This window comes from Pristiophorus japonicus, chromosome 15 (genome assembly GCF_044704955.1).
Source record: "Pristiophorus japonicus isolate sPriJap1 chromosome 15, sPriJap1.hap1, whole genome shotgun sequence".
Classification (NCBI taxonomy): domain Eukaryota; kingdom Metazoa; phylum Chordata; class Chondrichthyes; family Pristiophoridae; genus Pristiophorus; species Pristiophorus japonicus.
In genome coordinates, this window is record NC_091991.1 from 167,592,683 (window position 1) to 167,619,512 (window position 26,830).

A 26,830-nucleotide genomic window follows, 5' to 3' on the forward strand; every position below is an offset into this window, starting at 1 on the left:
TGAATCACATTATAGCACATAGAAATATTTCTGCAGTAAATATATGTATCTAGGTACTTGAAAGTTAAACAACAAAAGATCTCAAGCTAAATGCCAAGACCTTCATTTGTAAATAACCTTTATGCACATACACTTCTTGTATTTCTTACATACAGGAAGTGTGCTGCTCGAACTTTATCTCTTGGCAGTTTCAAACTGACTCTCCCAGACTTGAACAGTACAGTTCTTTAAATATCCTCAAGTAAAGTTACGATGTCCTGGATTTGGAAAAAAAAACTAGCCATCATACACATAACTAAACAACAGCTGGAGTTCTCGGTACAGTTCTGGTCATTACTTTACAGGAAGGATGTGATTGCACTAGAGAGGATACAGAGGAGATTTGCGGGGATGTTACCAGGACTGGAGAATTTTAGCTATGAGGAGGGATTGGATGGGCTGTACTTGTTTTCTTTGGAGCGGGGGAGGCTGAGGGGGGACATGGTTGAGGTGTATATGGTTATGAGGGGCCGAGATAGAGTGGATAGGATAGACCTATTTCCCTTAGCAGAGCGGTCAATAACCACTGGGCATAGATTTTAAATAATTGGTAAAAGGATTAGAGAGGAGTTGAGAACTTTTTTCACCCAGAGGGTGATGGGGACTGGAACCCACTGCCTGAAAGGGTGGTAGAGGGAGAAATGCTCATCACATTTAAAAAGTACATGGATATGCACTTAAAAGTGCCGTAACTTATGGACCAAGAGCTGGAAAGTGGGATTAGGCTGGATAGCTGTTTTTCGGCCGCACAGATACAATTGGCCGAATGACCTCCTTCTGTATCATAAATTTCTATGATTCTATGAAATCCCACAACCTGTGTTTGCTCGAAAGTACCATGGATCCTCCCTCGGATTTTGCAGACAACCGACGAAACTTGCAACATCTGCATGAAGTTAAATGGGAGACAAGATTCTGGCTATAGCCAGTTTTATCAAACCTGGTGTCTACAAAGCTACATGACAGGATTTCTTCATTTTGTCACATTCCACAACCAAACTAGTTCAATGGTACAAGTGGTAAATATATAATGGTCCTGATTTTGTGGTCAGCGGCAAAGTGATGGCACATCGCCGCTGACCGCGAAGAAAGCTACCCGCAAAGATTTCACCTTTCCTGACGTTAATTTGATTCTGGCACCAATTCTAGGGGATCTCCAGTGTCCAGCAACAGTGATGTCATCAATCTCTTTTGTTTTCTTTTTCTTTTCTTATCAGTAGGTAACCTTTGGCATTGTTGGCAAATTAAGTTAATTCAAGGGTTAAGTCATGGCAGGAGAGCCCAGACCCGTGCCATGCTCCTCCTGAGATACGTGGGAAGTCAGGGACGCTTCCAGTATCCCTGACTACTATGTGTGCATGAAGTGTGTCCAGCTGCAGCTCCTGACAGGTCGCACTGTGGCACTGGAGCTGCGCATGGACTCACTCTGGAGCATCCGCGATGCTGAGGATGTCGTGAATAGCACATTTAGTGAGTTGGTCACACCGCAGGTAAAGGTTACACAGGCAGATAGGAACGAGTGACCATCAGGCAGAGCGGTGGAAGGAAGGTTGTGCAGGGGTTCCGTGCGGTCATCTCCCTCCAAAACAGATATACCGTTTTGGGTACTGTTGGGGGAGATGACTCTTCAGAGGAAGGCAGCAGCAGCCAAGTTCATGGCACCATGGGTGGCTCTGCTGCACAGGAGGGCAGGAAAAAGAGTGGCGAGCTATAGTGGTAGGGAATTCTTTTGTAAGGGGAATAGATATGCGCTTCTGCGGCCACATCGAGACTCCAGGATGGTATGTTGCCTCCCTGACGTAAGGGTCACGGATGCAGGGCATTCTGGAGGGGGACGGTGAACAGCCAGTTGTCGTGGTGCATAGAGGTAAAAAACAGGATGAGGTCCTACAAGCTGAATTTAGGGAGCTAGGAGTTAAATTAAAAAGTAGGACCTCAAAAGGTAGTAATCTCAGGATTGCTACCAGTGCCACGTGCTAGTCAGAGTAGAAATAGCAGGATAGTTAAGATGAATACGTGGCTTGAGGAATGGTGCAAGAGGGAGGGATTCAAATTCCTGGGACATTGGAACCAGTTCTGGGGGAGGTGGGACCAGTACAAACCGGACAGTCTGCACCTGGGCAGGACCGGAACCAATGTCCTAGGGGGAATGTTTGCTAGTGCTGTTGGGGAGGAGTTAAACTAATATGGCAGGGGGATGGAAATCTATGCAGGGAGACAGAGGGAAGTAAAATAGGGGCAGAAGCAAAAGGTAGAAAAGGAGGGCAGAGAAATCAAAGGCAAAAATCAAAATGGGTCACATTACAACATAATTATAAAAGGACAAAAAGAGTGTTAAAAAAAACAAGCCTGAAGGCTGTGTGTCTCAATGCGAGAAGCATTTGTAATAAGGTGGATGAATAAACTGCGCAGATAGCTGTTAACAGATATTATGTAATTAGGATTACGAAGACATGGCTCCAGGGTGACCAAGGCTGGGAATTCAACATCCAGGGGTATTCAATATTCAGGAAGAAAGGAAAAGGAAGTGGAAGTGGGGTAGCGTTGCTGGTTAAAGAGATTAACGCAATAATAAGGAAGGGCATTAGCTTGGATGATGTGGAATCTGTATAGGTAGATCTGGGAAACCCCAAAGGGCAGAAAACGCTAGTGCGAATTGTGTACAGACCACCAAACAGTACTAGTGAGGTTGGGGATGGCATAAAACAGGAAATTAGGGATGCGTGCAATAAAGGTACAGCAGTTATCATGGGTGACTTTAAGCTGCATATAGATTGGGCTAACCAAACTGGTAGCAATACGGTGGAGGAGGATTTCCTGGAGTGCATAAGGGATGGTTTTCCAGACCAATACGTCGAGGAACCAACTAGAGAGCTGGCCATCCTAGACTGGGTGTTGTGTAACGAGAGGGGATTAATTAGCAATCTTGTTGTGCGAGGCCCCTGGGAGAAGAGTGACCATAATATGGTAGAATTCTTTATTAAGATGGAGAGTGACACAGTTAATTCAGAGACTAGAGTCCTGAACTTAAAGAAAGGTAACTTCGATGGTATGAGATGTGAATTGGCTAGGATAGATTGGCAAATGATACTAAAAGTGTTGATGGTGGATAGACAATGGCAGACATTTAAAGATCACATGGATGAACTTCAACAATTGTACATTCCTGTCTGGCAGAAAAATAAAACAAGGAAGGTGACTCAACTGTATCTAACAAGGGAAATTAAGGATAGTGTTAAATCCAAGGAAGAGGCATATAAATTGGCCAGAAAAAGCAGCAAACCTGAGGACTGGGAGAAATTTAGAATTCAGCAAAGGGGTGCAAAGGATTTAATTAGGAGGGAGAAAAGAGTGTATGAGAGTAAGCTTGCAGAGAACATAAAATCTATAGACGCTTTTGCAGTCAGTTATGTGAAGAGAAAAAGATTAGTGAAGACAAATGTAGGTCCCTTGCAGTCAGAATCAGGTGAATTTATAATGGGGATCAAAGAAAGGGCAGACCAACTGAACAAATACTTTGAATCTGTCTTCACTAAGGAAGACACAAATCACCTTCTGGAAATACTAGGGGACTGAACGTCTAGCGACAAGGAGGAACTGAAGGAAATCCTTATTAGTCAGGAAATTGTATTAGGGAAATTGATGGGACTGAAGGACAATAAATCCCCAGGGCCTGATAGTCTGCATCCTAGAGTACTTAAAGGAAGTGGCCCTAGAATTAGTGGGTGCATTGGTGGTCATTTTACAACACTCTGGATCAGTTCCTATGGATTGGAGTTAATGTAACCCCACTTTTTAAAAAAGAGAAAAAACAGGGAATTATAGACCAGTTAGCCTGACACCGGTAGTGGGGAAAATGTTGGAATGAATTATTAAAGATGTAATCGCAGCGCATTTGGAAAGCAGTGACAGGATCGGTCTCAGTCAGCATGGATTTATGAAAGGGAAATCATGCTTGACAAATCTACTAGGATCTTTTTGAGGATGTAACGAGTAGAGTGGACAAGGGAGAACCAGTCGATGTGGTGTATTTGGACTTTCAAAAGTCTTTTGACAAGGTCCCACGCAAGAGATTGGTGTGCAAAATTAAAGCACATGGTATTGGGGGTAATGTGCTGACGTGGATAGAGAACTGGTTGGCAGACAGGAAACAAAGAGTAGGAATAAACGGGTCCTTTTCAGAATGGCAGGCAGTGACTAGTGGGGTACTGCAAGGTTCAGCGCTGGGACCCCAGCTATTTACAATATACATTAATGATTTAGACGAAGGAATTGAATGTAATATCTCCAAGTTTGCAGATGATACTAAGCTGGGTGGCAGTGTGAGCTGCGAGAAGGATACTAAGAGGCTGCAGGGTGACTTGGAAAGGTTAGATGAGTGGGTAAATGCATGCCAAATACAGTATAATGTAGATAAATGTGAGGTTATCCACTTTGGTGGCAAAAACAGAAAGGCAGATTATCTGAATGATGACAGATGGAAAAGGGGAGGTGCAACGAGTCCTAGGTGTCATGGTACATCAGTCATTGAAAGTTGGCATGCAGGTACAGCAGGCAGTGAAGGCGGCAAATGGCATGTTGGCCTTCATAGCGAGAGGATTTGAGTATAGGAGCATGGAGGTCTTACTGCAGTTCTACAGGGCCTTGGTGACAGTTGTGTACAGTTTTGGTCTCCTAATCTGAGGAAGGACATTCTTGCTATTGAGGGAGTGCAGTGAAGGTTCACTAGACTGATTCCCGGGATGGCAGCACTGACATAAGAAAAAAGACTGGATCGACTAGGCTTATATTCACTGGAATTTAGAAGAATGTGAGGGGATCTCATAGAAACATATAAAATTCTGACAGGATTGGACAGATTAGATGCAGGAAGAGTGTTCCCAATGTTGGGGCAGTCCAGAACCAGGGGTCACAGTCTAAGATAAGGGATAAGCCATTTAGGATAGAGATGAGGAGAAACTTCTTCACTCAGAATTGTGAACCTTTGGAATTCTCTACCACAGAAAGCTGTTGAGGCCAGTTCGTTGATATATTCCTTTACGGCCCTTGCGGCTAAAGGGATCAAGGGGTGTGGAGAGAAAACAGGAATGGGGTACTAAAATTGCAAAAATGATCAGCCATGATCATATTAAATGGTGGTGCAGGCTCGAATGGCTGAATGGCCTACTCCTGCACCTATTTTCTATGTTTCTATGTTTAAGCTGGCTAAGCAGCCAATTGCATTGAAGAATTCTCAGACAGCAAACCAAGAAGTAAAATGCACTGATTATCCGTAATTTTTTTAAATCATTTTACAGTGAGCGAAATAAAGATTGGGACACACACGAGATTAAGAAGGAAACTGAAATATCAACAAACTTTACATTTTTATTATATTAGAAACCATGGAATTTTTATCAAAATGGTAAAAGTTAACATTCCACAAATATAAAATTAGTTTTTCAGGGCCAGAACAGTTGTTCAATAGTTCTGCCTCAGTACACTGTTAAAGACCCAGTTTACACCTCATTGAACAAGGCTTAACTTTTTTTTTGGGGGGGGGGGGGGGGGGGAGGGTGGTTTAAAACAGTGATATTAGGCCGCAAAAGCTAAAATTCTCGTCAGTTCAGTGATTTCAATTGATTGCCGGCTGCGGGGAGTAATAGCGCACCCTGTGGAGGAGCAGTGAGTGACTGACAGCAACATCGGGATTTCCGTGTTTAACTGCGCACGTGCGGATTGCCAGAAGTCGCTATCAATTTCACAGTTGTAATGACGGTAAATGCTGACAGTTTCACCATCATTAGAACCGCAAATTCCAGGCCATTACTTAATAAAATCAAGGATCGAGAGCTTTGTTCCGACTTCAACCCTAACTTAATGGCACACAAGTTGGGGAAGGTCCAGAGTGCCTCAGAGTAGGGAGGTGTTTAAAAGAAAATCAGACATCATCCTGCTCCCAACAGCTCTCCACTGTTATGTGGACATCAGTCTGTGACAGGGTTGGTTTGTCTGTGATGTCTCCATGGTCAAATAGCTTATCAATGCTTACTCTCTAGGCTCACACAGGAATAAGGGAGTCGTAATAGTCAGCAGGTGGTGCTTATAGAATGGTACCTCAGTATATGAGATGGGGAAATTGATGGAAGGGGAGAATATTTGACACGGGTATCACAATTTCCAAATATTGAAAATTTGGAATGATTACCTGGCTCAGCCTGGGCAATAGGCTGGCACCAAGTGTAAGTGAGGCACAGTCCCCACAGGAGGAAAGGGAAAGATTGGGAATAAAGGCATGTTTTGACCTTTCATTCACTTCCGACACACTCGCAGATTACTGGCTGGTTACATTCAGACACTGGCAGAATCCCAGAGTCAGCAAATAAGGGCAAAATCAAAACAATATAGCTAGTAAATACTGTTAAAATATACAGATTATTTTTGCAATGGTCATGAAAAGATCTATCTAAATAAAGTTAGAAAATAAAGCTGAAAAGGCTACTCAAAGAGTTCACATGTCTTTTTGCTTTCACAGCTAGACAGTGGAATGTGTGCATTTTGTTCCAGCCATGGGGGATGAAATAGGTTCAAAATTAAGTGCTGGAAATCTAGCAACAGATCAGCAGTAGATTCATAAATGACTTGGTGGGAATTTGTATTAAATGACCAGTGAACACCTGCTGCGCCCCTTTACTGAGAACTGAATTATGGAAGCACTTCCAAGAATATCACTGACCACACACCGACAAAGCACTTGCGTGCTTTCAGAATCAAAATCCTATGGGTTCCTTTGGGAAATCTTCGAGAATTATATGGGTTCACGCATGGGCACGGTTATGTATAGCATTATGGGATCTTGTGTGCATTCAGACGTTCAATTATCAAGAATGCGGTTTTAAGGAGCGTCTTAAAAGAGGAAAGAGAGGTGGAGGTAGAGTGTGAGTGTGAGTGTGAGTGTGAGTGTGAGTGTGAGTGTGAGTGAGAGTGAGAGTGAGAGTGAGAGTGAGAGTGAGAGTGAGAGTGAGAGTGTGAGTGAGAGTGAGAGTGTGAGTGAGAGTGAGAGTGAGAGTGTGAGTGTGAGTGTGTGAGAGAGGGGTTTAGGCAGGGATAGCCAGAGTTAAGGGCCCAGGCAGCTGAAGGCATGGCCATGAATGGTGGAACGATTAAAATCAGGGATGTTCAAGAGGTCAGAATTAGAGGAGCCGTAGACATTTCTGGGGGTTGTGGGGCTGGAAGAGATCACAGAGATAGGGAACATAAGAACAGAAGAACATAAGAATTAGGAACAGGAGTAGGCCATCTAGCCCCTCGAGCCTGCTCCGCCATTCAACAAGATCATGGCTGATCTGGCCATGGACTCAGCTCCACTTACCCGCCCGCTCCCCGTAGCCCTTAATTCCCTTATTGGTTAAAAATCTATCTATCTGTGATTTGAATACATTCAATGAGCTAGCCTCAACTGCTACCTTGGGCAGAGAATTCCACAGATTCACAACCCTCTGGGAGAAGAAATTCCTTCTCAACTCGGTTTTAAATTGGCTCCCCCGTATTTTGAGGCTGTGCCCCCTAGTTCTAGTCTCCCCGACCAGTGGAAACAACCTCTCTGCCTCTATCTTGTCTATCCCTTTCATTATTTTAAATGTTTCTATAAGATCACCCCTCATCATTCTGAATTCCAACGAGTAAAGACCCAGTCTACTCAATCTATCATAAGGTAACCCCCTCATCTTCGGAATCAGCCTAGTGAATCGTCTCTGTAACCCCTCCAAAGCCAGTATATCCTTCCTTAAGTAAGGTGACCAAAACTGCACTCCAGGTGCGGCCTCACCAATATCCTGTACAGTTGCAGCAGGACCTCCCTGCTTTTGTACTCCATCCCTCTCGCAATGAAGGCCAACATTCCATTCGCCTTACTGATTTCCTGCTGCACCTGCAAACTAACTTTTTGGGATTCATGCACAAGGAACTGCTCCTGGGCACGGCCAAGGGTGCCATCAGCCGGTCCAGGCAGCGGGCGGTCGAGGGGGTCGTTCAACCTGACTGCCTGCCTCTCTTCCGCTCTTACATCCGGTCCAGGGTGTCCTTGGAGATGGAGCACGCGGTGTCCACCGGTACGCTCGCGGCCTTCCGCGAGAGGTGGGCACCGGAGGGACTGGAGTGCATCATCACGCCCGGCAACCAAATTTTAATTTGATTTTACGTTTTAAAGTTTAATTTGTTTTAATTGCCGGTGCTTTTAGTGTCCCCCTCCCCTTTTATAGGGGGCACTGGAAAAAATTTGATTTTAGTGCAAAAAAAAACCAAAAAAAGGAAAAAAAGGGCCTTGTAAATGTCTGGTGTGTCACCCAGGTCGGGTGGCACAGTTTAATGTTTTATGTTTTGCAGGTGAACTCCAAAAAGAGTTTCATGCACAAGGACCCCCAGGTCCCTCTGCACCGCAGCATGTTGTAATTTCTCCCCATTCAAATAATATTCCCTTTTACTGTTTTTTTTTCCCCCCCAAGGTGGATGACCTCACATTGTCCGACATTGTATTCCATCTGCCAAACCTTAGCCCATTCAGTTAAACTATCTGAATCTCTTTGCAGCCTCTGTGTCTCCTCTACACAACCCGCTTTCTCACTAATCTTTGTGTCATCTGCAAATTTTGTTACACTACACTCTGTCCCCTCTTCCAGGTCATCTATGTATATTGTAAACAGTTGTGGTCCCAGCACCTATCCCTGTGGCACACCACTAACCACTGATTTCCAACCCGAAAAGGACCCATTTATCCCGACTCTCTGCTTTCTGTTAGCCAGCCAATTCTCCAATACATTTTCCTCTGACTCCACGTACCTTTATCTTCTGCAGAAACCTTTTGTGTGGCACCTTATCGAATGCCTTTTGGAAATCTAAATACACCACATCCATCGGTACATCTCTATCCACCATGCTCGTTATATCCTCAAAGAATTCCAGTAAATTAGTTAAACATGATTTCCCCTTCATGAATCCATGTTGCGTCTGCTTGATTGCACTATTCCTATCTAGATGTCCCGCTATTTCTTCCTTAATGATAGCTTCAAGCATTTTCCCCACTACAAATGTTAAACTAACCGGCCTATAGTTACCTGCCTTTTATCTGCCCCTTTTTTTTTTTATAAAAACAGAGGCGTTACATTAGCTGCTTTCCAATCCGCTGGTACCTCCCCAGAGTCCAGAGAATTTTGGTAGATTATAACGAATGCATCTGCTATAACTTCCGCCATCTCTTTTAATACCCTGGGATGCATTTCATCAGGACCAGGGGACTTGTCTACCTCGAGTCCCATTAGCCTGTCCAGCACTACCCCCCTAGTGATAGTGATTGACTCAAGGTCCACCCTTCCCACATTCCCGTGACCAGCAATTTTTGGCATGGTTTTTGTGTCTTCCACTGTGAAGACCGAAGCAAAATAATTGTTTAAGGTCTCAGCCATTTCCACATTTCCCATTATTAAATCCCCCTTCTCATCTTCTAAGGGACCAACATTTACTTTAGTCACTCTCTTCCTTTTTATATATCGGTAAAAGCTTTTACTATCTGTTTTTATGTTTTGCCCAAGTTTATTTTCATAATCTATCTTTTCTTTCTTTATTGCTTTCTTAGTCATTCTTTGCTGTCATTTAAAATTTTCCCAATCTTCTATTTTCCCACTAACCTTGGCCACCTTATACGCATTGGTTTTTAATTTGATACTCTCCTTTATTTTCTTGGTTATCCACGGCTGGTTATCCCTTCTCTTACCGCCCTTCTTTTTCACTGGAATATATTTTTGTTGAGCACTATGAAAGAGCTCCTTAAAAGTCCTCCACTGTTCCTCAATTGTGCCATCGTTTAGTCTGTGTTTCCAGTCTACTTTAGCCAACTCTGCTCTCATCCCACTGTAGTCCCCTTTGTTTAAGCATAGTACGCTCATTTGAGACACTACTTCCTCACCCTCAATCTGAATTACAAATTCAACCATACTGTGATCACTCATTTCGAGAGGATCTTTTACTAGGAGATAGTTTGTTATTCCTGTCTCATTACACAGGACCAGATCAAAGATTGCTTGCTCCCTTGTAGGTTCTGTAACATACTGTTCTAAGAAACAATCCCGTATGCATTCTATGAATTCCTCCTCAAGGCTACCCCGTGCGATTTGATTTGACCAATCGATATCTAGGTTAAAATCCCCCATGATTACTGCCGTTCCTTTTTCACATGCCTCCATTATTCCCTTGATTATTGCCCGCCCCACCGTGAAGTTATTATTTGGGGGCCTATAAACTACGCACACCAGTGACTTTTTCCCCTTACTATCTCTAATCTCTACCCACAATGATTCAACATTTTGTTTATTAGAGCCAATATCGTCTCTCACAACTGCCCTGATATCTTCCTTTATTAACAGAGCTACCCCACCTCCTTTCCCTTCTTGCCTATCCTTCCGAATTGTCAGATACCCCTGTATGTTTAATTCCCAGTCTTGGCCACCCTGCAACCACGTTTCTGTAATGGTCACCAAATCATACCCATTTGTAATGATTTGTGCCGTCAACTCATTTACTTTATTTTGAATGCTGCGTGCGTTTAGGTAGAGTGTATTAATACTAGTTTTTAAAACCATGATTTTTAGTTTTGACCCCTCCTGCAGCCCCTTTATATTCATACATATTGTCCCTTCCTATCACCTTGTGGTTTACACTTACCCCAGTGCTACTCTGCTCTGTTGCCTCCTGCCTTTTGCATTCTTTCTTGGGGTCCTGTTCATCCGAGCTCTCACCCGCTCTAACTAGCTCAGAGCCCTCTCCTGGGTTCCGAATACTCCTTGCATTGAGGCACCGAGCTTTCATGCTTGCCTTGTTATTACACTTTGACCCTTTAGAATTTTGCTGTACAGTGGCCCTTTTTGTTTTTTGCCTTGGGTTTCTCTGCCCTCCACTTTTACTCATCTCCTTTGTCTTTTGCTTTTGTCTCCATTTTGTTTCCCTCCGTCTCCCTGCATTGGTTCCCATCCCCCTGCCTTATTAGTTTAACTCCTCCCCAACAGCACTAGCAAACACTCCCCCTAGGACATTGGTTCCGGTCCTGCCCAGGTGCAGACCGTCCGGTTTGTACTGGTCCCACTTCCCCCAGAACCGGTTCCAATGCCCCAGGAATTTGAATCCCTCCCTGCTGCACCACTGCTCAAGCCACGTATTCATCTGAGCTATCCTGCGATTCCTACTCTGAGGGGCGAGGCCATGGAGGGATTTGAAACCAAGGGTGAGAATTTTAAAATGAAGGTGTTGCTTAATGAGGGAGCCAATGTAGGTCAGCGAGCACAAGGGTGATGGGTGAATGGGACTTCGAGAGAGTTAGAACATGGACAGATTTTTGAATGACCTCAAATTTACATAGGGTAGAATGTGGGAGGCCAGCCAGGAGCGTGTTGGAATGGTTAAGTCCGGAGGTAACTAAGGCATGGATGAGGGTTTCAGCAGCAGCAGCTGAGTTGAGGCGCAGCGGAGTCGGGCGATGTTATGAAGGTAGTAATAGGCAGTCTTAGTTATGGTGCAGATATGAATTATTAGCATACAGGTTCATTCACCACACACAGCTACGTTTCTTATCTGTACAGCTGGTTTGATATTTCGGTACTGGCGTGATATTACTGCATGGACCCAGTGCATGGTTCTTACGCAGCCAACAGCAACACCAAAGTAAACTTGACAGATTTGAGAAGGCTGGCGGCAGAAAGACTCGGTTAAAAAAAATGTCTCTTCCTGGCCAGCAGCCTCAAGAAAATGTGCAAAGTTTATTTTGGTGTTGCTTTGTATGAGGGGAAAAGCTTAGATGTCCAGCTTGGCTATCCATTCAATGACCTCCGGAGATGCCAAATGGAGAAATGAGGTGCCTCCCACAACTGATCTTAGTGGACGAGTTGATGTGACATGTTCTACTGTCTGGGTCTCAGGGTAGTTCCTCATCTTCCACTTGTGGAGCAGGTGGCCGCATCGTCCTATGCGGATTGGGTCGAGTGCTGTCCACTTTCTTTGAGGGAGGTCGAAGCCAAGGACCTCTGCTGCTGGGTCAGTGGTGAGGCGTTAGTTCTTGGTGTTGCATGCGTGTTGCTACCGACAGCACACGACCCGCCTATCAGGAGCCAGCAGCAGTGCAGCGATATAAAGGGGGAGAGGGGAAGACACCAAAGAAGGAAGAAAATAAAGTATATTAAGGGTTAAAAGGAGGGATTATGGCATCATGGAAACTTGCGATTTCTTCAGGAGACACCAAGTAGCTGGCTGTTAATGGCTTCACACAAAGACCTGTTCAGTTTCACGTTGACAATTCCATGGGACTATTCAAAGAGGAGCAGGAAGTTATCCTGGTGTCCTGGCTAATGTCCCTTCCTCAACCAGTACCAATAATAAACAACAGGCTAATCGGCCATTCGCCTCGGTGCTGCTTGAGAGACACTGATGCTTCAGAATAACTGTAGCATTTGCCGACTTAACTACATTCGCCACACTTGCATTTATATAGCATGATGTATTTCAAAACTCTGCAAGTATTTATTTTTTTCAAACAATGTAAATACAAAAAACTTGGATCGGAAATTTTCAGATTTTATAACTTAATCTTCAGTTGGACAATTTTAGGGAGAAAACCCTATAAAATACAAATAGTATAAAGCATCCTAACAAAAAAAAGACACTCAAAGCTTTACAGCCACAGACAGGAAAAGACTGCCCGAGACAAACTACTGAGGGACCCCAGGAAAAACATATGGATAAACTGCACAAGAGCAACAAGATTATATGCCAGAACCTGCAAGACTGCAACAGGACACTAAAGAACACAGCCAAGGAAGACGTACACATCTTTAAGGAAATCAAGAATGAAAACCTGCACACGGATGATACACCACTCATTAGAACTATGCCAAATACTAGAATGATTTATACAAGAATCTTAGAATAATACAGGCATAGAAGGAAGCCATTCGGCCCATCAAGTCTGTGCTGGCTCTTTAGAAACATAGAAAATAGGTGCAGGAGTAGGCCATTCTGCCCTTCGAGCTTGCACCACCATTCAATATGATCATGGCTGATCATTCACCTCAGTACCCCTTTCCTGCTTTCTCTCCATACCCCTTGATACCTTTAGCCATAAGGGCCATATCTAACTCACTTTTGAATACATCTAACAAACTGGCCTCAACAACTTTCTGTGGTAGAGAATTCCACAGGTTCACAATTCTCTGAGTGAAGAAGTTTCTCCTCATCTCGGTCCTAAATGACTTACCCCTTAGCCTTAGACTGTGACCCCTGGTTCTGGACTTCCCCAACATCAAGAACATTCTTCCTGCACCTAACCTGTCCAATCTCGTCAGAATTTTATATGTTTCTATGAGATCCCCTCTCATTCTTCTAAATTCCAGTGAATACAAGCCTAGTCAATCCAGCCTTTCTTCATAGGTCAGTCCTGTCATCCTGGGAATCAGTCTGGTGAACCTTCGCTGCACTCCCTCAATAGCAAGAATGTCCTTCCTCAGATTCGGAGACCAAAACTGTACACAATATTCAAGGTTGGCGTCACCAAGGCCCTGTACATCTGCAGTAAGACCTCCCTGCTCCTATACTCAAATCCTCTCGCTATGAAGGCCAACATGCCATTTGCCTTCTTCACCGCCTGCTGTACCTGCATGCCAACTTTCAATGACTGATGTACCATGACACCCAGATCTCGTTGAGCGATGCAGTTAGTCCCACTCCCCCGCTCTTTCTCTTTCAAGTAATTATCCAATTCCCTTTTGAAGGCTACTATTGAATCTGTACCCACCACCCTATCAGGCAGTGCATTCCAAATCCTAACCACTCGTTGCATAAAAAAAGTTTTCCCTCATGTCGCCTCTAGTTCTTTTGCCAGTCACCTTAAATCAGTGCCCTCTCATTATCGACCCTTCAGCCACTGGAAACCGTTTCTCTTTATTTACTGTATCTAAATCCTACATGAGCGACTTGGATAGGTTAGGTGAGTGGGCAAATGCATGGCAGATGAAGTATAATGTGGATAAATGTGAGGTTATCCACTTTGGTGGTAAAAACAGAGAGACAGACTATTATCTGAATGGTGACAGATTAGGAAAAGGGGAGGTGCAAAGAGACCTGGGTGTCATGGTACATCAGTCATTGAAGGTTGGCATGCAGGTACAGCAGGCGGTTAAGAAAGCAAATGGCATGTTGGCCTTCACAGCAAGGGGATTTGAGTACAGGGGCAGGGAGGTGTTGCTACAGTTGTACAGGGCATTGGTGAGGCCACACCTGGAGTATTGTGTACAGTTTTGGTCTCCTAACCTGAGGAAGGACATTCTTGCTATTGAGGGAGTGCAGCGAAGGTTCACCAGACTGATTCCCGGGATGGCGGGACTGACCTATCAAGAAAGACTGGATCAACTGGGCTTGTATTCACTGGAGTTCAGAAGAATGAGAGGGGACCTCATAGAAACATTTAAAATTCTGACGGGGTTAGACAGGTTAGATGCAGGAAGAATGTTCCCAATGTTGGGGAAGTCCCGAACCAGGGGTCACAGTCTAAGGATAAGGGGTAAGCCATTTAGGACCGAGATGCGGAGGAACTTCTTCACCCAGAGAGTGGTGAACCTGTGGAATTCTCTACAACAGAAATATATTCAAAAAGGAGTTAGTTGAGGTCCTTACTATTAGGGGGATCAAGGGGTATGGCGAGAAAGCAGGAATGGGGTACTGAAGTTGAATGTTCAGCCATGAACTCATTGAATGGTGGTGCAGGCTAGAAGGGCCGAATGGCCTACTCCTGCACCTATTTTCTATGTTTCTATGATTTAAGCAACTCAATCAAATCTCCTCTTAGCCTTCTCTGATCCAAGGAGAACAGAAGTGTTGTGGCGGGGTGGGGCGGGGGGGGGGGGGGGGGGGAAAGAGGATCAGAATACACACACAGATCAATAAAAAAAAAGTTCAAGTATTGGAACCAAAAACATGTAAAATTACGACAGGAATAGGTTTCTCACAACCCAGAAATACATTGAACTATATTTATTTAAAATGTTTAAACTATAAAAGCTAGGAAGAGCATAAGGAAGAGGCGACCTATCAGACAAAATTAACAAAAACTGTGCAAAAGGCCAGCTAGCAACGAACACACAAGGCTCATTTTCGTAAGTCTTGGATAAAATTGCAGCTTTATCTCAAGGCCTCACCTAAAATACAGGACATGACTAAAAAAACAGGAAGATAAATACAAGCTCCTTGACTGGAAGCTGTTAAACAGTGACGTTATCAACTAAATAATAATAATAAATAACTAAAGAGATCCGATAGCTTACAAGTACCACATTCCCACGACTTGGAATGACGTAACTCTTCACAGCACAATTGTTGATCCGTTCGGAGGCAAAATAAAATGAGTGCGTGTTTTGCTACTCAACTGCGTGGAGAAGATGTTCTTTAACCCCCCCCCCACTCGAGTTCAAAAAAAGGCCAGTTTGTGACAATAGCATGAAGCGGCTGTTGCACCGGGTTGTTTTGCAGTACTAACTGTGCAATGTTAATTTGTGGTAAGTGACAGAACTATAGAAAGTGCAACAATAATCACAAGTGACCAAGAGAACTTGTGCATTGAGACTGTGCAGCCTTGAAGGGGAAGTCAGTTGCGTATTTTGCTGGAAAGATGACAGAAGATAATAAATGGAGAATGAGTGCTATAATATTGAAACACAATTCAAGGATGGGTGCCAAAATTCTTCAGTAAGTTATCTTCGCCCCCCACCCATCCCAGACCAAACTGGGAATGTCCTGAGCCCAGTCACATTTTACAAACCACAAATCAATAAGACCACAAAACTACCATCAACCAGACACGACTTTACCTCAAAACTAAGCAAAAACTAAATGACACTACGAGCCCGGTTATACGGTACATTTTGCACCAGTGTGAAGCAGTTTTATATAGAATTACAGAGACTTTCCAGCACAGGCTATTCGGCCCATCTGGTCCATGCCCCACAAAAGCCTTCTCCCATCTTAATTCATCTAACTCTATTAGTATAATCTTGTATTCCTTTCTCGCTCGTGTACTTATCTAGCTTCCCTTTAAATGCATCTATGCTCTTCGCCTCAACTACTTGTGGCAGCAAGTTCCACATTCTCACCACTCTCCAGGTAAGTTCAAACTCACTTGAGTCTCCACCACGAAACATGAACTCATTCTTCCCTTTCATGTGCTGATTGACCTGTTCTGCATTCCTGTTTGCTTCAATGATGTGTTGCCTTTAGTCAAATAATAAACGAGGCCCACATTACAGCAATGTGAAAAAAAGAGGTTTCCTATTGGCTCAATTGAGTAGCTACGTATCTATACATAGTTTGTAGCATACTTCAGGTAAAGTCTCTGGGATCAAATCCAACTTCAAGTGTTACAAGATGACTTCATGGAGGTAATTACAACTTATGCAAACACACTTTTTTAATCCTAACTTTTAGTAAAACATCAACTTGCTGCATCTTCATTAATAGCATTAAGAATTTAAACAGCATTTCAAAACTGACCAGAAAAGCTCTGTGCATGGTTGTAAACATGCATTCACAGAGCTCTGTTTTACCTGGCAGTATATAATTCAATGCTCTGGCTCTGCATCACTCCAGGCAGGTGGAGGTCTCAAACTAGTATCTGTAATATAATATCGTCATAGTATGGCAACGAATTGGGCCAGACTAAAACCACTGCGAGTGTCAACAGCGCCAACAAAACTGACTTCGAAAAAAAGAATGCCCATCTTCCTCAACCACAGTGATACTGACTGTGCTTATATATTAATAAAAATTTTTGCTCTTAATTTAATATATCCAAACCCATCATTTATAATTGGTCTCCCTCTGCAGAGAGCATTTGAATGCATCAGGGCTTCCTAAACATGCTGTTATGGCCCTAGTTCCTGGAAACAACAACAGCTGATGCCAACTGTACTAGATTCTAATACCCGTGTCCTTGGCTATGGAAGGGGGGGGGGGGGCAAGGGTGGAATATGAAACATTGCCAGCAATTTCTCAAATTATTAATGTTTCTAGACTCATTAAAAGACAACTATCTCAAAATCCCTTTCTCCCAAAACCTAGTAAACAGCTATTCCATTCTCATCTGCTCCTGAAAATTGGACAAGATCCTTCCATCCATTCTTCGAGAAAACCTGATAGAGATGTCCCCTCTAAACTCGAGCCTGAAGAACCTAGCAAGTTTTTTTCTTCAGTGCATTCAGCTACAATATCTTCCCCAGTTGGGAGGGTATCCACAGATGACCATTGTAATATTTATCAATTAATCCAGCAGGAGGCACTCTCAAATAATGGTCCATTGGATTCCCACAGATTATTTTCCTGATCAATACGAGCTTGAATAGCATGCTCCTCGTACAGTATAAATGTCGGAGTATTTAACAGCGGGCAACAAAATAGTGAGTATCAAGCCAGAAGGAGCCAAGAGTGAGGGGGAAGAGATATATTAGATCAAAGGCAAAGTCAAATAGAAGGACTTTCTTTGGAAGCAGGGAGAGAGAGAAAGCAGGACTGGGAGAAAATTCTAGGGCACAGTGGTGGAGTGCCTGAAAGATCACCACCAATAGTGGAAGGGAGGAAGGGAGGACGTGGGTTCAGAGGAGCTGAGGATGTGTCAAGGATGCAAGGCAGAATGTTCAAACAGCAAAGTCTTTGAAAACCAGGCAAGGTTCTTGAAGTTGGAACACAAGAAGCCAGTAGAGTATAAAATAATGAATTCCTGGGAAGAGTAAGAATAAATTTAGGTTTAAATTTGAAGCTGCAGGATTCAGTTATATTTTATTTACCAACTGATTTGTTCTTGCCTGCATGGTCAAATGCAGGAAACATTAATTTTAGTCAAGCAGTTAGATGCAAAGCAGATCCCAGATTAAGAAAATTAGTTGGCTAGGGGGAATACTCATTGCACTTCAAAAGGTAACTCATTGTATGAAGTGCTTTGAGCATTTTTATATAATGCAGAATATGAATATTTATTATATTAATGAAATCATATTAATTAGTTAGAAGATTGTGGGTTCACTAGACTGGCATTTCAGTGCAATACTGAGGGAGAGCTGCGTTGTCAGAGATATTGGCTGAGAATTTCCTCAGAGTTGCTCCCGCTAAACCACCATAACTTTGGTGGAAGTGAAATTACAGCCTCAGAGCAGGAGCAGCTCGGAGAAAATTACCAGCCATTACCTTTCGGGGTGGGATATTAAACCAAGGGATGGAATGTTAGACCAAGGTGTCCTCTGCCTGTCCAGGTGTACTTAAAAGATCCCAATTACACTATTTGAAGAGGAGCAGGGGAGTTCTCCTTGTGCTCTGGCCAATATTCATCCCTCACCCACACTGCCAAAAACAGATCAACTGGCCATTCATCTCAATGAAGTTTACAGTTTGCAGATTGCAGATTGGCTGCCGCATTTACCTACATGACAACAATGACTACAATGCAAAAGTAATTCATTGACTGTGAAGCACTTTCAGACATCCTGAGAATGCAAAAGGTGCTATATAAATGAAAATTCTTCCTTTCTTAAAGCTCTTCAAAACTAAACCACTTTTCTGATTTCAATTTTGTCCCATTGTATGTATTATATTCACACAATGCACAATCTTATATCAGCAAAAATCACAGGCATCCATACACACAAAACTAATGTTATTTGCACTATACAACTGGCATCTTTTGTATTTTGCAGTGCTGGGAACCTGATGTACAGAATCAGGCAGTTCATTGTTGCTGACATTATAATACATCTCATCAGCCAATTACTGCGCTGGAGCGATGATCGGGAATACTAATCCATCGCAGTAAGCAGCTGAAAAGGCCAGAGAGCTGCCAGCGCTCCCATAAGTAATGAACACAAGTTGACAGGAGTCAAGTATGCCAACCCCACCAAAAAAATCTGGAGGCATTCCTGATTATGTGGTTAAAATTGCACAGTACAACACTGTAGTAGGGATCTGTTTGGTGCCTGCTGCTTCACAGAGCCAGTCAGCCAGACTGCACACATCACAACTCCGCACAAACATTAAAACAGCAGTGCAATTTCCGACTGGGCTAAATAACCAAGTATTTAAACTGAAAACAAGCTGAGCGGTTGATTATTCAACCTCCAATAAAAGCTTCTTAACTTATAACCTGCCAAGTCAAGGAAAGGGGAACTGTTACAATGTGGGCTTTCTCCCCACTTTGTGTTCACAGTGAATTGAAGTTTCCATAAACAAACCCACATCCCCCTAGAACCTGAAACTTGCAACTTTGTGTGTGCTGTGAATATGAGTACGATGCCACAGAATTAACAATGTCCCTTTTCACCAAGATGCATCACAAGAGGTTGCACAGTTGCCCCCACCCTACTGCTCCTGACCTCTCAGATAGTAAATATAATGTATCATTCATGGTAAAATTGAAAATCAAGTTTATCTATTAGGATTTCACAGAAGCAATATACTAACACTATGAATACTTATAAAACAGTCCCAAGCGTTAAAAATAAAACAATCCAATAAATGGAACAACATCCTTGTATCTCTCTGTATGTGGGTGAGGTGAACGATCTTGCCTTCTGCACAGAGACCAAACATTGAACTGCAAAATAGGGAAAGTCATTCGCATTTATAGCATCTAAGCAGGTTTTCAACACTCCAGATGCCCTATCACACGCAGTATCCTCCTTTGAAGCCAACGGGCCAGCAATAAGTATCTTTCTATCTCCCTTGCTGGATGGAAAGTTGTTTACGAGGCCAAGCCTGAAACAAAACTCTTTGGAATTTCCATGTGGCATGGCACCATGGTTATAGCAGTCACAGGCAACTAGTTAGCATCTGTCCCCACTGTGGTGAGTTTGCATTAACCAAACAAGCTTGACCTAACTAGGTTGTGTTTACAGACAAGGACATAAACAGAGTGGGGCCACTTACCCTAAAAAATGGTGTCTGAGTATTTGCTTTCACACAAAGACAAAGTACTGCGAACAGAATCCCAATTTAAATTCACAGTAATTAACCTAGCTAAAACAAATATCTAAATGGTATAATGGAAAGGATCTGGTTTGAAGATACAGCTCTGCTTGCACCACTAGAACACTTGCTCGATCAGCAATCCATTTCAGTGCACGAAGCCTGCATTCTCCCCAAGTGGTGGCTACCTTCTCAAAATCTTTTCACATCAATCCTAATTTTAAATAAAATTAAAGTGCTGGAAACACTCAGCAGGTCGGGCAGCACCTGCGGAGAGAAACAGCTAACATTTCAGGTCGATGACCTTTCATCAGAACTGGAAGATGTCAGAGATTAAGGATGTGAAATTGGATATCGCCTCCGTTGGGGGCGGTAATCTCTCCAGGGCCAGATATTCTGCGCCCGGTGCAGAAGTCCCATCCCGGAAGCGAAATTCGGGTTACCGCCCCACACAGGAAGTGGAACGCAATGTCGCGCGCTCCACTTCCTTTCGGGGCTGGATTGGGGTTGTTACACGGCCCCTCCACGTAGCGCTGACATGTTTCCACGCCCCTCCCCTTCCGTTAAAGGGGATGGAGGCTGCAAGCTCTGCAGGCCTCCATTGGGCCACCAGGGCTAGGGGAGTGTCGTGACTGCTGCCCAGCATCGAGACGGAGTGCCAGGCTGCACGATGGCGACCTAGACGCAAGGAGCGGACAACGGCCCGACCGGTAAAAAAAGGTGGCGTGGCGCGGGCGCATCTCCCCATTAACTTTCACTCCGCGAAGGGTGGGCGGCCTGGTTTGCAACACGCGTAGCTGGCACGGGCATTACCCACAGCAGCCCCATGGGGTGCTGCCCAATTTCCACTGAAGGGAGAAAAGGAGTCGCCACACACAGTGATGATGTCATCGCCGGAGGCACAGCAGCCCAGGGCACTATCAGCGGGTCACAGTACTACTGCTTTCACATCTCTGCTAACTCCCGTGCGATTTCGTGGGAGTCGGTATCGCCCCCCCCCCCCCCCCCCCCCCAAAGAAACGTTTGCACCCTTCGCGCCGCCTGCGCTAACAGGAGGTGCACAACAGGTGAATTTCGGCCCCTACATTTTGCAGCAAGTAGGCTGAACTAAACATTTAGTAGCCAAATAAAGGAGCAAGCGGTTATTTTTATCATCCTCCTGCAATCTTGCTCAGACACATTACTTAAAATTTACTGTTAAAACCCAGAAGAGCAGCAATTTGAAAGATTGTTTATGTAAAAACGCCCTCAAACTTTCTCCCTTCACTCCTGAAGATCGTGACTTGTGCTGCGGTAGTTTCATGGGTACTTGCCCAACTGACTATTTTTCCAAGTGCAAACCTAGACAGCAAGTGTCGACAGGATCCTGTGATGGGCATCACAGCTAAACTTGATCTCATCCTCATCCAGTGTTCACACATATACATTTTTCAGTCATTTGACAGTGAAAAGAAAGAGTTACATTATGTAGCACCTTCCATAACCTCAGGACATCCCAAATCGCTTTACAGCCAATGACGTACTTTTGAAGCGTTGTCACTGTTGTAATGTAGAAACGCACAGCAAGGTCCTACAATCAGCAATGTGATAATGACCAGATCATCTATTTTTTAGCGATGTTGATTGAGGGATAAATATTGACCAGAACACCAGGGGTAACTCCTCTACTCTTCTTTGAAGTAGTGCCATGGGATCTTTTACATCCACCTGAGAGAGCAGAGTGGGCCTCGGTTTAATTTCTCATCCGAAAGACGGCACCTTCGACAGTGCACCACTTCATCAGTACGGCACTGGAGTGTCAGACTAGATTTTTGTGCTCAAGTCTCTGGAGTGGGACTTGAACCTACAACCAGCTGACTCAGAGGCGAGAGTGGTACTATTTGAAGGGTAATTACTCCTGTAATGTAGTGATCAGGACCATGAACCATAGCTGGTTGTCCCCCTGCCTAGTACAGAATATAGAGAATCTAATGCAACCTATTTTGAAATCAACTAACTCAACAAAAAACAATGGTCGAATCAGAGACTTTCTAGAGCATGGCTCCGTACCCCAATAACTGAAGCATTGGAGACAAAAACTGCCACAAACGCTCACAAGCCAGAATCGCCCCCAAAACATGTGACTATGAATCAGTGAGGTTACGGGTTCTGAATCAGTGCTGACATAACCCAGAATTACTGCAGGGATAATGCTGTAAAAGTAATTTCGCCAAAGAAAAAATCCTGGGGTCAACTTGGATATATTCAAGTGGCGGATACACAAAACAGCTGCTACATCATGTGATAATGCCTAGCATGAGTCCTCACTCCCTTCATTCACTCACCCCTCCCAACCATTTCTCCTCTCCACTGTACATTATAGGGCTCTCTGGTAATATAAATGAGACGTCCAAGATCTCAGAACAAAGAAGGAAAGTTCTACAATGCAATAATGTGCTTTACCTCTGGCTAAGATGTGGCTGTAAAACAATTGCCTGCCTCAATCCTGCACAAGGATCGTTGAGGGGTTGCAGCTGACAATCACGAGACTGCTGGTAAACGTAAGAACTTACTACTTCACCAATGACTTTAAAAACTTGATCTGTAAGTTACCAAAAGACATTTACTTGAGCCGTTCGCTGTCCTGCTAAGTTTTAAAGAGAGTTTTAAATGACCACCCAACAACAATACCCCCTTGTTTTCTATCTGCTGAGTTACATTTCCAGTGTGGCATCTGTAATATTATGTGGCGAACACTACTGTTAGCAGGTTGCATGTGAGACGTTAGTAGGGACAATTCAACGTTGGGAGCAACATGCTCACTGCACTGATTTTCCATTGAGAGGCTTTTTGTTTGTAACATTAACAACAGGCCTATATTGTTTAATATATAAAGAAAGAAAGACTTTGATTTATTTAGCACCTCTCACAACCACTGGAGGTCTCAAGGCGCTTTTATAGCCAATGAAGCACTTTTGAAGTGTAGTCACTGTTGTAATGTGGGAAACATGGAAGCCAATTTGCGCAGAGCAAGCCCCCACAGACAGCAATGTGATACTGAGGAGATTGGTCAATTTGGCTGGGGGGGGGGGGGGGGAGAAGAGATCAGAAATGGTCCATTTTGGGGGTCAGAAATGGTCAATACAATGTGCAGTTCAAAGCTCAGGTCCAAACTTCAATTTTATGATCCAAACTGGTCAAGGAAACCTGGCTTGGTTTTGCACTTGACTGAAGCCAAAGTGAGATACCAAAGGCACAGCTGAAATGATATCTGTAATGTATTTGCTTCTTGGTTCTCTGCTTAAGAATTCATAGCAACACATTGCTATGAAGAACTAGTTGATTTATTAGCAAAAGGTTGAACAATCACACTACACATTACCAGTTCATCCACCAGGCTCACAACCATCTGCCTCATCGTGGATCCCCCAAACCCAAGTGGCTGGGGTTTTATTGAGTCTTGTGCACACGTGATGCTCACAAGACTCAGTCCCTCTGGTGCCCACCTCTCACGGAAGGTCGTGAGTATACCAGTGGACACCCTGGCACGAAAATAACCGCGGAAGAGAGGCAGGCAGTCAGGCTGAACCAGCCTCGACTGCCTGCTGTCTGGACCTGTTAATGGCCACTTTGGCCAGGCTCAGGAGCAGTCCTACGAGGAGGCCCTCCGACGTGCCCGCTCCCCTCCGCGCCGGGTGCCCAAAGATCACGATTGTGGGACCAATAGCTGTACAAACCGGTGAGCATACTCACAGGTGCTTACATTACAATATCCAGAAACCGTCTAAACATCACATCAAGCATGCTCAAATATTTCTGCTTTTTCTACAAAATTAAGTTCCAGAACAGTCATACTGTAACTGGGAAACAGAAGTAAGGGTGCACGTTGAGCAAAGGCCAATATCTACATAGAATTGTAGAAAACTCAGCACAGAAGCCTATCTGGCCCATCACGCTAGCGCCACATCTAGGCAATCTGATCCTATTTCCCTGCACCCATGGAAGTTTTTTGTCGAATGTTTAACTAATTTCCATAGGTTACTCTATACTCCTGACAAAAAATAAATGGTGATTCTTTTCACAGTGACATTACAAACTGGCACCTTAGAAAGCAGTTTACAGCTTCCTCTCCTCACCCCCAGCAAACTGCTTAAAGGCCTCCGTGTATTTCATTTGTCATGATTCTAACATCAGTAAAAACAGATTTTCTGATCATTTATCTCATTGCTATTTGTGGGATCTTGCTATGCGCAAATTGTCTGTTGCGTTTACCCACATTACAACAGTGAGTACACTTACAAAACAAAGTTGGTTGTAAAGTGCTTTGGGACAGTTTGAGGTCATGAAAGGCGCTATATAAATGCAAATTATTTCGTTATTCACTCCCTGTCTGTGCAAAGGTTCTGTACACATCTAGGAGAGGGGGTTATGAAAGTCTACAGCACCACAATTATTTTGTACATAAAAAAAACTGTTTTATCTTCCACAATATTTAATTGTCACAATCCTCAAAAGGAAAACAAAATGTGCATCCACTGAGAACCAAATGTATAAACATAGCAACATAGAAAATAGGTGCAGGAGCAGGCCATTCGGCCCCTCGAGCCTGCACCACCATTCAACAAAATCATGGCTGATCATTCACCTCAGTACCACTTCCCCACCCTCTCTCCATACCCCTTGATCCCTTTAGCCGTAAGAGCCATATCTAACTCCCTCTTGAATATATCTAACGAACTGGCATCAACAACTCTCTGCGGCAGAGAATTCCACAGGTTCACAACTCTCCGAGTGAAGTCGTCACAGGTTACAGTTTAGTGCAGCGTCACAATTCCTTTGGGGCACAATGCACTAACTAGGCTGTGGAGTTGTAGAACAGAAAAGGCAAACAAGTCACCATCATACTCCTGTCTGCAGGTGGTTCAAAAGGGACATCTGACAGATTCACTGGAACAGATTACCTTCTCAACTGGGTAATGGTGCATGACACAGGAAAGATTATAGGAGTTAAAATAAAACTAATGGGTTAGTGATACTTGTGTATATAAAAACAGTGGCCTGACTGCCCACCAAAAGAACAGGGCAACTTAGGACAGATTCACTGTGATGTGGCTCTAGGACAAGTACTTATTGTTCAACTACTAATAAAACTACAAAGGAAGCATCCAAAAGTATTGCAGGAATCAACCGAATTGCAACTCGAGAAGGAAACAATTTAACCTTTTGCATTTTGGTGTATCCAACAGCAAGTCCAACTGGGTGGAACCTAAATGCGACAGGGAAGAGCTGTATTCGTATGCAGCCCAGAGACAGGGGCGATTCCTGGATGGTTATCTCAAACCTTTTACTTCAATAATCACAATGTTATCATCAACCAATCACCGGCACACAAGCTATCTATTATGTCCAGAGTGCACGGTTAGTATCAGACTTGCAAACGCAGCAACGATTTTTCAAACAAGGGTTTGTAATGTATTTTAAGCTTTGTGCACAATACTTTTACCCTTTTCCACTAAGCAATCATTGCTCAGTTACACTCTTACCTCAAAATGCATCTTTTAATATTGGTACAGACCACCCTATCCCACATGTAAAACAATCAAATTAAAAGAGAGAGTTGACCAACGATAGTAAGCACAGTTAATCAAAGTCTGTAAAGGATGAGTCTAGGTTGCTGTTCTTTGGATTCAGCTACTGTTGAAGGTTTTTTTTTTCCCCAGATGGTCTTGCATCGTTTTATTTTCTCTCCAGTCTTCTGGGCTCCGAATCTGATGCTATCTGTGGCTAAAAAGCAGGTTGGGCATTCTTTTCTCAATCCCCTGCTCCACATTTGTCATTTGGAGGTGTGCAACAGCAATATGGGAAGAAGTCTATCCATAGCTTACTCCCACTGGAGAGGTAGCTGTGCCCAGCTCATTGGAGAATGACAATTGTAACTTAGTTGTAGGAGGAAATAAAAATTAAGTCTACACCCTCACCTTTATGGCACAGCACTAAGTTTAAAAAAGTGTATATATTTGCCTCGCAAGCGAAAGGATACCAGTGCTGGAGAATTGGACACTTTTGGCAACCAGTGTCAGCATCAAGCAGTTCCAGTTCCTCATGGTCTAGATGCAGAATAAACCCTCTTCCTCTCAGCTCAACAACAGCCCAATGCAAGGTGAAGTACCCTGACTGTACCAGCATAAAGTTTTACATTTGCACACTGGACAGGTGTTCCCTGTGCTTTCTAGATGAGAAGCCAGTTTCATCCCAATTTGTGCAATTATAAGAGTAGTTTTGTGATGTTTTGTGATTCCACCCGATAAAGAAGTTGGTCAAAACCCAACGGAACTTATTCTATTCAGGTTAATTACAGGTGAGAGAGACTTTTAATTCACCACTTTGAACTGGATTCAAACTCAGGTCTCAGATGCAACTAAATCAATGTACCATATAGTTATTTAATGGATACTTTTTCTTCAGCATTTTAGAAAGCGACTGAGGGAAGACAAAAAAGTTTCACTGTTCACATATAAACCCCAAACTAAAAGGAATCACTTATCGGCCACCAATGAACCTGCTATACATTTGGAAGAGTAGCAAGAACATTTGACATGATGTGTAATGGAAATCCAGCAGCTCAGTTCAATACAAAGAGCAGGAGGGACATCACAAGAATACAAAATTATCACTCTGCAAAGACATCACCATCAGAGGAAAATATCATCAGCCAATTCACAGCCACCTATCACAATATGGAAGATGGCCTCGGCCCAGCTGCGAGTCCATAAACAGTCATTACAGAATCGATACCGCA

General features: G+C 43.6%; 1 protein-coding gene across 2 annotated transcripts in view; it reads right to left on the reverse strand.

Annotated features, from left to right (window-relative positions):
- Positions 1 to 26,830, reverse strand: part of wipi2 (WD repeat domain, phosphoinositide interacting 2) — a 60,355-nt gene that overhangs the window by 29,504 nt on the left and 4,021 nt on the right. The gene's annotated exons all lie outside the window — the stretch shown is intronic.